The 10,781-nt window shown below is 44.4% G+C and overlaps 1 pseudogene; it reads right to left on the reverse strand.

The window, feature by feature from the left end:
- The window catches only part of LOC135507046 (translation initiation factor eIF2B subunit gamma-like), a 41,679-nt pseudogene extending 32,901 nt beyond the window's left edge, over window positions 1-8,778 (reverse strand).
- Window positions 8,779-10,781: the final 2,003 nt, after the last annotated feature.

The raw sequence follows: 10,781 nt of genomic DNA on the forward strand, positions 1-10,781 counted from the left end.
CTAGTAGAGCGCATCATCAACATCATCTGTGTTGGCCAGGGTAGTGGGATGGATGGAGTCAAACACACTCGATGTTGTCCACAGACTTTTAAATCTGTTTGACAGCTGGTGGATAACGATGTCAAGGTTTGCATTAAAGACTTTGACTCTAAAACTACTCTCCCCATCACACAGTTGCTCATCCTCGCATAGCTCATCAAAATGACGCCTCACCTTCCTTCTCCGAGTGTCTTCAAATGCGTTCTGATCTCCCCATTTGTCGGCAAGGGTCTTTGCAGTGACTTTGGCCTTCGGAAAATCCTGTCGGAATCCGGACAGGACCTCTATCATGTCCTTGAGTAGGCTAACCGCTCTGTGCAGGTCTGCGTCTTTGGCCTGTAGCATTTTGGAGATGACCTTCACATTTTCTAAAACCTTAGTCTGCAGAACGACTAAATGCTGCATCCTCCCTCTCGTCCTTCTTGGCACTTAAAACTTCTTATGGCTTGGGGGCAGTATTTCGACATCTGGGTAACTGGTAAACTGCCTGTTACTCAGGCCCAGAAGTGAGGATATGCATATCAGAGGTTTTGGGATATAAACAGGGACTTTATTGAACATAACGAACATCTATTGTGTAGCTGGGACTCTTGTTGTCACGTTCTGACCTTTATTTCCTTTGTGTTGTCTTTATTTAGTATGGTCAGGGCGTGAGTTGTGTAGGCAGTCTATGTTTGTTTGTTCTATATTTTGGGTATTTCTATGTTTCGGCCTAGTATGGTTCTCAATCAGAGGCAGGTGTCATTAGTTGTCTCTGATTGAGAATCATACTTAGGTAGCCTGGGTTTCACTGTGTGTTTGTGGGTGATTGTTCCTGTCTCTGTGTTTGCACCAGATAGGACTGTTAGGGTTTTCACATTTCTTGTTTTATGTAGTCAGTTGTTCATGTGTACATTACGTATTAAAAAGAACCATGGACACTTACCACGCCGCATATTGGTCCTCTGATCCTTTTTGCCTCTCCTCTTCAGAAGAAGAGGAGGAAATCCCTTACACTTGTGACTGCAACCATATGAAGATCTTCAAAGGTAAGTGATTCATTTTATTGCTATTTCTAACTTATAATTCCTTTACTTGGTTGTAAAATGTTTGTATGCTTTTATAAGCAGGGCGCTGTCCTCAGATAATCGCATGGTATGCTTTCGCCGCAAAGCCTTTTTGAAATCTGACAAGGCGGCTGGATTAACAAGAAGTTCATCTTTAAGATGTATAACACTTGTATTTTTATGAATGTTTATTATGATGATTTCTGTATTTTGAATTTGGCGAACTGCAATTTCACCAGATGTTGTCGCGGTGGGTCGCTAGCGAGATATCTGTATTTCAGGGCGGCAAGGGACTCATATCTAGATGACCTGCGGGTGGGACACAGTTGTTTTAGAGTTACATTTTCTTTTTCTGGTTCAAAATCAAATATACCACTCAACATTGACCATCTCTTTATGCTCTGCCAGAAGGTGTATAACCGTATCATAAAACTGTTTAATCTCTGGCACATTTTTGAGTCGTTGAGAGCCAGGTTAAGAATGTGCGTTGCGCAATGCACATAAACAGCAAGCGGCTCTTTTTCGGATATTCTGGCCTGCACACCCGAATAGACCCTGCTCTTGTTAGCAGCTCCATCATACCCCTGTCCAAGACATTTGGAAATATCCAGCCCATTATCCTCTATTCTGCCCAGGATTTTATGTTGAAGCTCAGCTGCTGATGTGTCAGCAGTGTCCAGAAATCCCAAAAATGACTCCGATGGTCAGATTTGTGGCAACATTATTTGCATCCCTTATCACTTTCACATAGCGATAAACTTAGCCTAAATGGTCAACTTTGGATACATCCGGTGTTGTGTCCATAATAATAGAAAAAAGAAAACAAGTGAGGCTTCCTGCACCCCTCCCCGAATGTCACACTTCCCACACTCGGTTAATAAGGACTGAGATAGTGTACGGATCCTGCGGGGCTTCTAAAAGTTCTTTCAGAACTGGGTCGTAAAATGACAGCAGTTCAATTACACTGAGAACAATTCCCATTGCTGCCCTACCCCAGCTTTTCACGGTGCCCTCTGAACGCCAAATTACATGATGCATGTGTGAGTTATATTAACTATGCGCTCCAACACCTGTCGGCAGAGATTTGCTGCGTTACGCACGCCTCTCTCCATTTCTGCGTCAATAGTGCCATTGAGCTTCCATTGCTCATATACCAAACAGGCACCCATGTGAATCTGAGATGTCTCATGACATGCCATTTTGGATGTTAGATGGCGCCAATCTCCATTCACCCACGCTTCAGAGAAGGGGCACTCCGTTCTCAGAAAAGCCAACAAGGCTCACAATATGCGCAATCTAGCTTGGCCGAATAACATAGCCATGTACGTGGTCATTTGATTCCAGCCTTGGTTGGAGTGGTGTAATACGACACGGAAAAAGACCGCCTTTTGTCATCTCTTGGGAATGGGCCAGTAGGCTTACATGAGCCTAATGCAATAACGTGCATCCACATTTGTTGCATAATGCCCCATCAGTTGAATAGGTAGAAAGGTTGTCTGTCCCACTTCCACCTGTTTCCTCAGCCGCCACGATTCTAGCCTCGCCCTGCTCCTCTTCCTCCCCACCCGGCCCGGGGATAGCTTGTCTGGCCTGGCTTGTGCTCAGGGTCATATCCAATGATACCTGACAGCCTGTATCCTCTGTCAAAGTTGCTTCTCTGGCACAATGGAACAGCTTGGCCTTGGCTCACTTTACCCGCTAAAAGAGGCTGCTGGCGATGTTAAACCTACATCCTCTTCTGGTGCTGCTACATTGCTTGTGCTAGCAATGGCTGCACATGAACTGCACTTGAAAAAATAATCTAATTAAACAAATTGTGATACTGTACCTCCTTTGCTTTCTCATTTTTGGCCTTCCTCTTTTGGACTCCACTTTTGTGTTGATAAATTGCTGATTTTTAAATCCGTAATCTTCTATTCTCGACTTTCTTTTTTTAGTCCGTTATCTCTTGATAGCTAGCTCAACTGCTGCTTAAAACGATGACAGAAACCGGCGTCACCAATTAATACTTGGGCATGGTGGGCGGTATTCAAATTACAGCTCCGGGCCCATGTACTTCGCGGGTCCTGGTGTAACCGCACCGGCTGAAGCTACGCCACTGTATGGTAGTACATACTGTATGAAGACTATGACTTCACCTCTGCTGAGTTTACAGTGGAAAGTGGAGCAACATTGTATGCAAGAGGAATCTGCAGGAGCCTTCACACTGTCAAATCAATTCAGGGGCCAACTCATATCACATGTGTAGAAGGTTTTCAGCTTCCATTTCAGCTCACATGTGGAAATGGGTATTGATAGGTGTCACCACTCAGGCAACTAGCATGGGAAAAATGTGGTGGTAATCTAGGACAGGGGTCAAGAACATGCAGTTTGAGGACTGCAAAAAAACAAATACCGCTAAGATAACTGAAGAGATCATTATACTTAAGGGCTGGATACTAACTTAAGATCCTAACACAAGATCAGTGTTTGTAACTTGCCCATTCGCATAACTCATGCATTGATATCAAAGGTCCCAGGTTAGCAGTACCACAGGACAGGACAGCAGCATGTGTGACAGCAGCCCAGAGTTCCCATCCATATGTCACCCGGCCCATGTCTGTATAAATACAACGGCAGACAAGTAAAGACTCTGGAGACAGCTTAGACAAACAGCCAGGGAACGACTGGAGACTTTCAGACGTCTAACACCGTGTTCAAACTTCCGACTCTCGGGGAAAAGAGGGTTAATGGGGGAAACGCAGTCAAAACAGACTTTTGACATCTTAGGCTGAAATAAGCGACAAAATGTCGATACTTGGGTTAGTCTAATAAGAGTTAGGCTAGCCGGCAGCTTTGAGATATCATAAAGCTCACTACATCTCAGTCTCTCAATAAGTGGTCTAGTGCTCATTGACAACTTCTCATTTAAAGCCCAACTTGGGTAGGTTTCAAATGTTACAAAAATGCTAATAAAATTGCAGTCCTATACAAGATTTTTGTTGTGCATGTTTGTGCCTGTTTATACAATTTACGTCTTGGGTAGGCCTTGATGTTCAAATGTTTCCAATATACACGAGTATTTCAGCATGTAACATCCTGGTGTGTGTCTATACATGTGTGTGTTTTTATTTACTAGAGTTGGGCGATTTGGACAATAATCATATTTCGAGAAAATGGCCTGAATTGGTATGATAATGATAAATAGAAAGATACGTTTATAACAACGTACACAACAGTTTTTATTTCATTATCCTTTAAACTACTAATTTGATGGTTGTAGCCATCAATTGTCCCAATAAAGGTCCAATGTGCCTTTAAAAAAAATCTCAATATCAAATAATTGTTGGGTAACAATTAAGTATCTTACTTTCTAGGAGTGGTCTGAGTGGGGAAGGGAAAACTAACTTATTAGCAGAGAGGTTTGGTCTTTCTGACTGGTCTATTAACTCATTTACCATCTGGTGATGCAGACCAAAAAACTCCATCCCACCAAAACAGGCTGAGATTTCAGGTGGTCTTTTCAAACAGCTCTTACACTAAAAAGGGCATGAAAATCATGTTCACAATTTCACACTATTATTCCAACTAGTGTGGAAACACAGTGCATTTGGAAAGTATTCAGACCAGTTGACTTTTTTCCACATTTTGTTACATTGTAGCCTCATTCTAAAATGGATACTCTTTTTTTTAACTCATTAAATCAACACACAATACCAGACAATGACAAAGCGAAAACAGGTTTTTATGAATTGACAAATGTATTACAAAATTAAATCAGAAATACCTTATGTAAATAAGTATTCAGACCATTTGCTTTCAGACTCAAAATTGAGCTCAGGTGCATCCTGTTTCCATTAATCATCTTGAGATGTTTCTACAACATGATTGGAGTCCACCTGTGGTAAATTAAATTGATTGGACATCATTTGGAAAGGCACACACCTATCTATATAAAGGTCACACAGTCAACAAACAGTGAGGTGGAAGGAATTGTCCGTAGAGCTCCGAGACAGGATTGTGTCGAGGCACAGATCTGGGGAAGGGAACCAAAACATTTCTGCAGCATTGGAGTTCCCCAAGATCCCTATGGCCTCCATTCTTAAATGGAAGATGTATGGAACCACCAAGACGCAGTCTAAAGCTGGTCGCCCGGCCAAACTGAGCAATCCGGGGAGAAGGGCCTTGGTCAGGGAGGTGACCAAGAACCTGATGGTCACTCTGACAGAGCTCCAGAGTTTCTCTGTGGAGATGGTTGTCATTCTGGATAGTTCTCTCATCTCTGCAGCACTCCACCAATCAGGACTTTATGGTGGCCAGACGGCCAGACAGAAGCCACTCCTCAGTAAAAGGCACATGACAGCACGCTTGGAGTTTGCCAAAAGGCACCTAAAGACTCTCAGACCATGAGAAACATGATTCTCTGGTCTGATGAAACCGACATCGAACTCTTTGGCCTGAATGCCAAGCATCACATCTGGAAGAAACCTGACACCATGCCTACAATGAAGCATGGTGGTGGCAGCATCATGCTGTAGAGATGTTTTTCAGTGGCAGGGACTGGGAGATTAGTCAGGATCGAGGGAAAGATGAACGGAGAAAAGTACGAGAGATCCTTGATGAAAACCTGCTCCAGAGCGCTCAGGACCTCAGACTGGCGGTGAAGGTTCACCTTCCAACAGGAAAACAACCCTATGCTTCAAGACAAGTCTCTGAATGTCCTTGAGTGGCCCAGCCAGAGCCCAGACTTGAATCCAATTGAACATCTCTGGAAAGACCTGAAAATAGCTGTGCAGCGACGCTCCCCATCCAACCTGACAGCGCTTGAGAGGATCTGCAGAGCAGAATGGGGAAAAACTCCCCAAATACAGGTGTACAAAGTTTGTAGTGTCATACCCAAGAAGACTCAAGGCTGTAATCGCTGCCAAAGTGGTTCAACAAAGTACTGAGTAAAGCGTCTGAATACTTATGTAAATGTGATATTTCCGTTGTTTTTTTTTTGTACATTTGCAAACATTCCTAAAGAAAACGTTTTTTTTACTTTGTCATTATGGGGTATTGTGTATAGATTGATGAGGGGAAATAAACAATTGAATACATTTTATAATAAGGCTGTAACATAACAAAATGTGGAAATAGACAAGGGGTCTGAATACTTCCGAAGGCATTGTATATATAAAACACAGGAAAATCTAATTTTTGACTGCACTGCACAATCACCCATATTAGCAAACTTATAATGAACAATATCAGAAAAGTAATTATAATTTATTGAAATGGTTGGTGTCGATAATGTTTGGTTTATCGTCCCAGCTCTAGTATGTACATACATGCTTGCGTGTGTGTATCTCCACATTAGCGTGTGTGTGTGTGGCTGATTTCCTTTTGCAGGGAAGCGTGCTTGCAGCTGCTGCGGCCCCTCTCTTATTGGGCAGGATTTACAGTGGTTCTGGCTCCCTGAAGTATTTACGAGCTCCCAACAGACCAGCTCCCACAGCCCAGCCAAGAGCCCAGGACCTGAGTCCACAGCCCAATACCAGAACCCCAAGCCCAAAGCACAGACCATAACCCAGAGCCAGACCTACACCCCAGAACTAAAGCCTAAGACCAGAGTCCATATTTACAGTGTCTTAGAGTAGGAGTACTGATCTAGGATCAGGGGCCGCATCTATAGTATCAGAGTAGAAGTGCCCATCTAGAGGGCCTCCCGGGTGCACCAGCTGTGCCACCAGAGACTCTGGGTTCGCGCCCGGGCTCTGTCGTAACCGGCCGCGACCGGGAGGGCCGTGAGCCGACGCACAATTGGCCTAGCGTCGTCCGGGTTAGGGAGGGTTTGGCCGGTAGGGATATCCTTGTCTCATCGCGCACCAGCGACTCCTGTGGCGGGCTGGGCGCTGTGCGCGCTAACCAAGGTTGCCAGGTGCACGGTGTTTCCTCCGACACAATGGTGCAGCTGGCTTCCGGATGCGAGCTGTGTTAAGAAGCAGTGCGGCTTGGTTGGGTTGTGTATCGGTGGACGCATGACTTTCAACCTTCGTCTCTCCCGAGCCCATACTGGAGTTTTAGTGATGAGACAAGATAGTAGCTACTAAACAATTAGAGACCACGAAATTGGGGAGAAAAAAGGGGTACCTTTTTTTTTTTTTTTAAAGAAGTGCCCATCTAGGATCTGGGGCCATATCTATAGTATAGTGTCAGAGTAGGAGTGCTGATCTAGGACCAGGGGCCGTATCAATAGTATAGGTTCAGAGTAGGAGTTCTGATCTAGGAAGTCCCCACCTGTCCACGTAAACTTATTACGATCTAGAAAGTAAAAGTGATCCTATATCACTACTCTGAGATGCTGTGTGAATCCGGGCCCAGGGCCGCAGTCCAGGACCTGGTAGGGTGCTGACAGCTTTCACAGCCTTCCTATTGCAGCCCAGACATCATACACACATGCCACACTGGGGACGCAACATAATGCTAAAAAGGGGTTCATGATACGTTTTCATGGTGGGCAGTATATCTACATGTATTTTACATCAATATGTCATTTTATCCATCTGGCCAGGTATACATGTAGGATTTAGGCTAAACCTTTGGCATTTGAACAAACATTAATTCTGCTTGAAATCTTTTAAGACTTAAGGTGGTGATGGAATAAGACCTTAACTAGAAGGCTTAGGAACAGCCAAATGCAAGCAAGCACACACACACACTCCTCAACGCTAAAGCCTCTTGAAAAAACACATCTAAATGGATGTTGGAAAAAGAGAGAGAACAAGTGAAAGAAAAGAAAAAGGGCCACAGCATGCACTCAGCTGGAACAGGGGGTCTGCCGTGGAAAAACAGCAGAACACAGCCAAAGCAGGAGCAGGAGCAAATCCCTGTATAGCTGGAGTAATTGGCAAGTCTCATGACAGTCAAGACTGGGAGTGCTGTGTTTTTATTAGCAATACCACACAAATGAAGGGTCAGAGCTGAGCAGGTTTGCATTGTTCCTTCCAACACTCCTCCACTCCCACGCCTTAGCTTGTGTGCTCCACACACACACACACACACACACACACACACACACACACACACACACACACACACACACACACACACACACACACACACACACACACACACAACCTGGTGGCTTGATAAGGATTGGGAGAAAAATAGCAAGCTAGCAAGCTATATGTGCTCAAGTAATACTCACTTTCTCATGGTGGACTTCCTAATGACTAGACCTTCGTCCAGGTCGGCCTCGTTGGCCATAAAGAGGAGCCTCTTCCCTGATCCGTCCACCCCAACAAAGTCCCTCTGCTCCCTTGGGAGAAGGAAGACACCAGATGAACAATCACACAGCAATGGCTAAGATCTCACCACACGGCTAACAAGCTTGGTATCTGCCCGGCTTGTATACTAACATCTAGGCTTATGGATGTTCACTGGGTTTAATAAGACAGATTTACTAAAAAACATTAAAGAGTTTGATTGTAGAATATTACAAGCAAATGAACAGTTATCCGAGGAATAGCCTTATTTGGGGTAATGCAACTTCAAAAGTCATCCATAAAACTGCCAGATTATATGACGAGGTAGTGCGGCGTGTCACTTTTTGTGCAGACCTGGTGTAATACTGGCAGTTGTTTTTTTCTTGCCCTTCTGTCCGGGGACAGTCTCCGTGAACTCGTGGGCTTTGCTCATCAGCATTGAGAGGGTGGCATTGTGAGCCCGGAACAGGTCAACCACCTCGTGGAGAGCAGCGTCCGTTATCAGGTCACAGCTCACCACCAAGATGTCCGTCTGGAGGGAGACATGGAGGAGGACCACAGCGATTCATAAGCATCGTGTTAGAAAATCAAATGCATAGCTGGAGCGCTGAGCTGGATGTCATTTATTTATAATATATTTTTACAAAATTACAGTATTGAAAATCATACCGCCGGTATTTTGAAATATACCCTTTAAATCGCCCAAGCCTAAACAACACTAATGTTAAGACAGTTAGTGGCTTGAGAAGAGGAGGATGGATTTTCACTCAAGACAGTCAGGCCCCACTAAACAGTTGTATTGGATCACAGATACAACAGAGAACTCAGAACACATAGCAGTTCATGACTTGGATAGGAGAATATCACAGCTGACACTAGTCAAAAGGGTATACAAGTTACAATTAATTTATCTCTAAAAGGAAAGAAAGACAGTGATGACCTAGGACAATATCCTCTTAAACTCCGTGACAATATTCTGCCTAATAGGAGGAACACCCTTCAAATGAAATTGAAAATACATTTAGCTGTCCCTAGCCAATGCTCAACAAGTTATCACACACTCAAGCCTTGAAATACACTTTATTCCCCCCATCTTTACATTATGCTCAAAACACCCAAGCTTCTTCGAGCTGTGACATTCATCTCAAATGACGTGCATATATGCATGAACATATGAGCCAACGATGCTCGAAAAGTCCTTAGTGCATGTAAATTTGGCCATGTTTTTCTTAACGACAGTCACAATGAAAATGGTTTCATATGAGGGGTGGACAAAGTGGAGAGAGAGCGGTGGAGGGAGAGAGAGAAGAGAGTGGAGAGAGATGGAGGGAGGGAGAGTGGAGAGAGAGAGAGGGAGGTAAAGAGAGAGAGGTGGAGAGAGAGAAAGAGAGAGCGAGAAGGAGCGTTAAAGGAGGGTGAACCTCCTTGATAAACATTGTGCTCTCCTAACTCCCAGGCAGCCTAGCGTAGTGTAGCAAGGGGCACAGGGGAATCCAGCGATAAATCTTGCACTGCATTTGCCATTGTTTCTGTTTGAGATGTCTGGTTCCCATCTGCTCTGGCCATCTTGGGCCTGTGGATAAATAAACAGGGAAGGCAAGTGAGGAGTGAGGCCTGTTAAAGCATGCCTAGCTCTATAAAGGCTGTATGCCTCATTGGGGAGGCCTGGGGAGAGGCCCTGCCGTGACGTTCTGCACACGGGGCACGCAGCTCAGCAGTCAGGCTCTGCTCTGCTCCACAGTCCACAGCACACATGGTCAACAGATAACAACCAGGCCAGAGCCAGGGGCCCCAATCCCACTGTCTGTCTCTGTGCTACTGGAGAGACTACCGGAGCATCTTCTCCTATTGTTAATCCCAACACTAAGGTTTTCAGACTGGTTTTAATTGTTAGAACAGACATGTGTGGGGGTGAGGGTTTGGTTTCAACATATATTGTCAAGAAAGACTTTGAAGCACTGTAAAACTTTTCACAGTAAATCGTGACAAAGTAACGTTTGCTTGAAATTATTCCTGTTGAGTGTCTCTTTGAGGCATAAGTTACATTACCACCATGAAAATAGAAATAGGCTACACTTACTATATTCAGGTCAGGTCACATAACTACATATGCATCTAATACATCTGGCTGTACAATGTTGTATACTGTCAACAGCTGGGATAAACCCCATTAGGTAAAGTCACAATATCAGAGTAAAATGATTTGCTAGACAGCTCCTAATGGTTAAACACACAGCAATAATTTCTATTTCTGAATCCCAATTTAACCAACCACTAAAAGTGGCAAAAAGCCCTTTGTTACTGCCGGTCAATAGGGAGCGGTCAGTCTGTCGCCCCACACGCTGTCCGATCGGGCGGTCGGATGGTGTGTCGGAGGCGGACTGAGGGTTGTCAGACAGTCAGTAGGCAACTCTGTGGATGTCCCAAATGGCACCCTATTCCCTATATAGTGCACTACTTTTGACCTGAG

This window comes from Oncorhynchus masou, chromosome 3 (assembly GCF_036934945.1).
Source record: "Oncorhynchus masou masou isolate Uvic2021 chromosome 3, UVic_Omas_1.1, whole genome shotgun sequence".
NCBI lineage: Eukaryota > Metazoa > Chordata > Actinopteri > Salmoniformes > Salmonidae > Oncorhynchus > Oncorhynchus masou.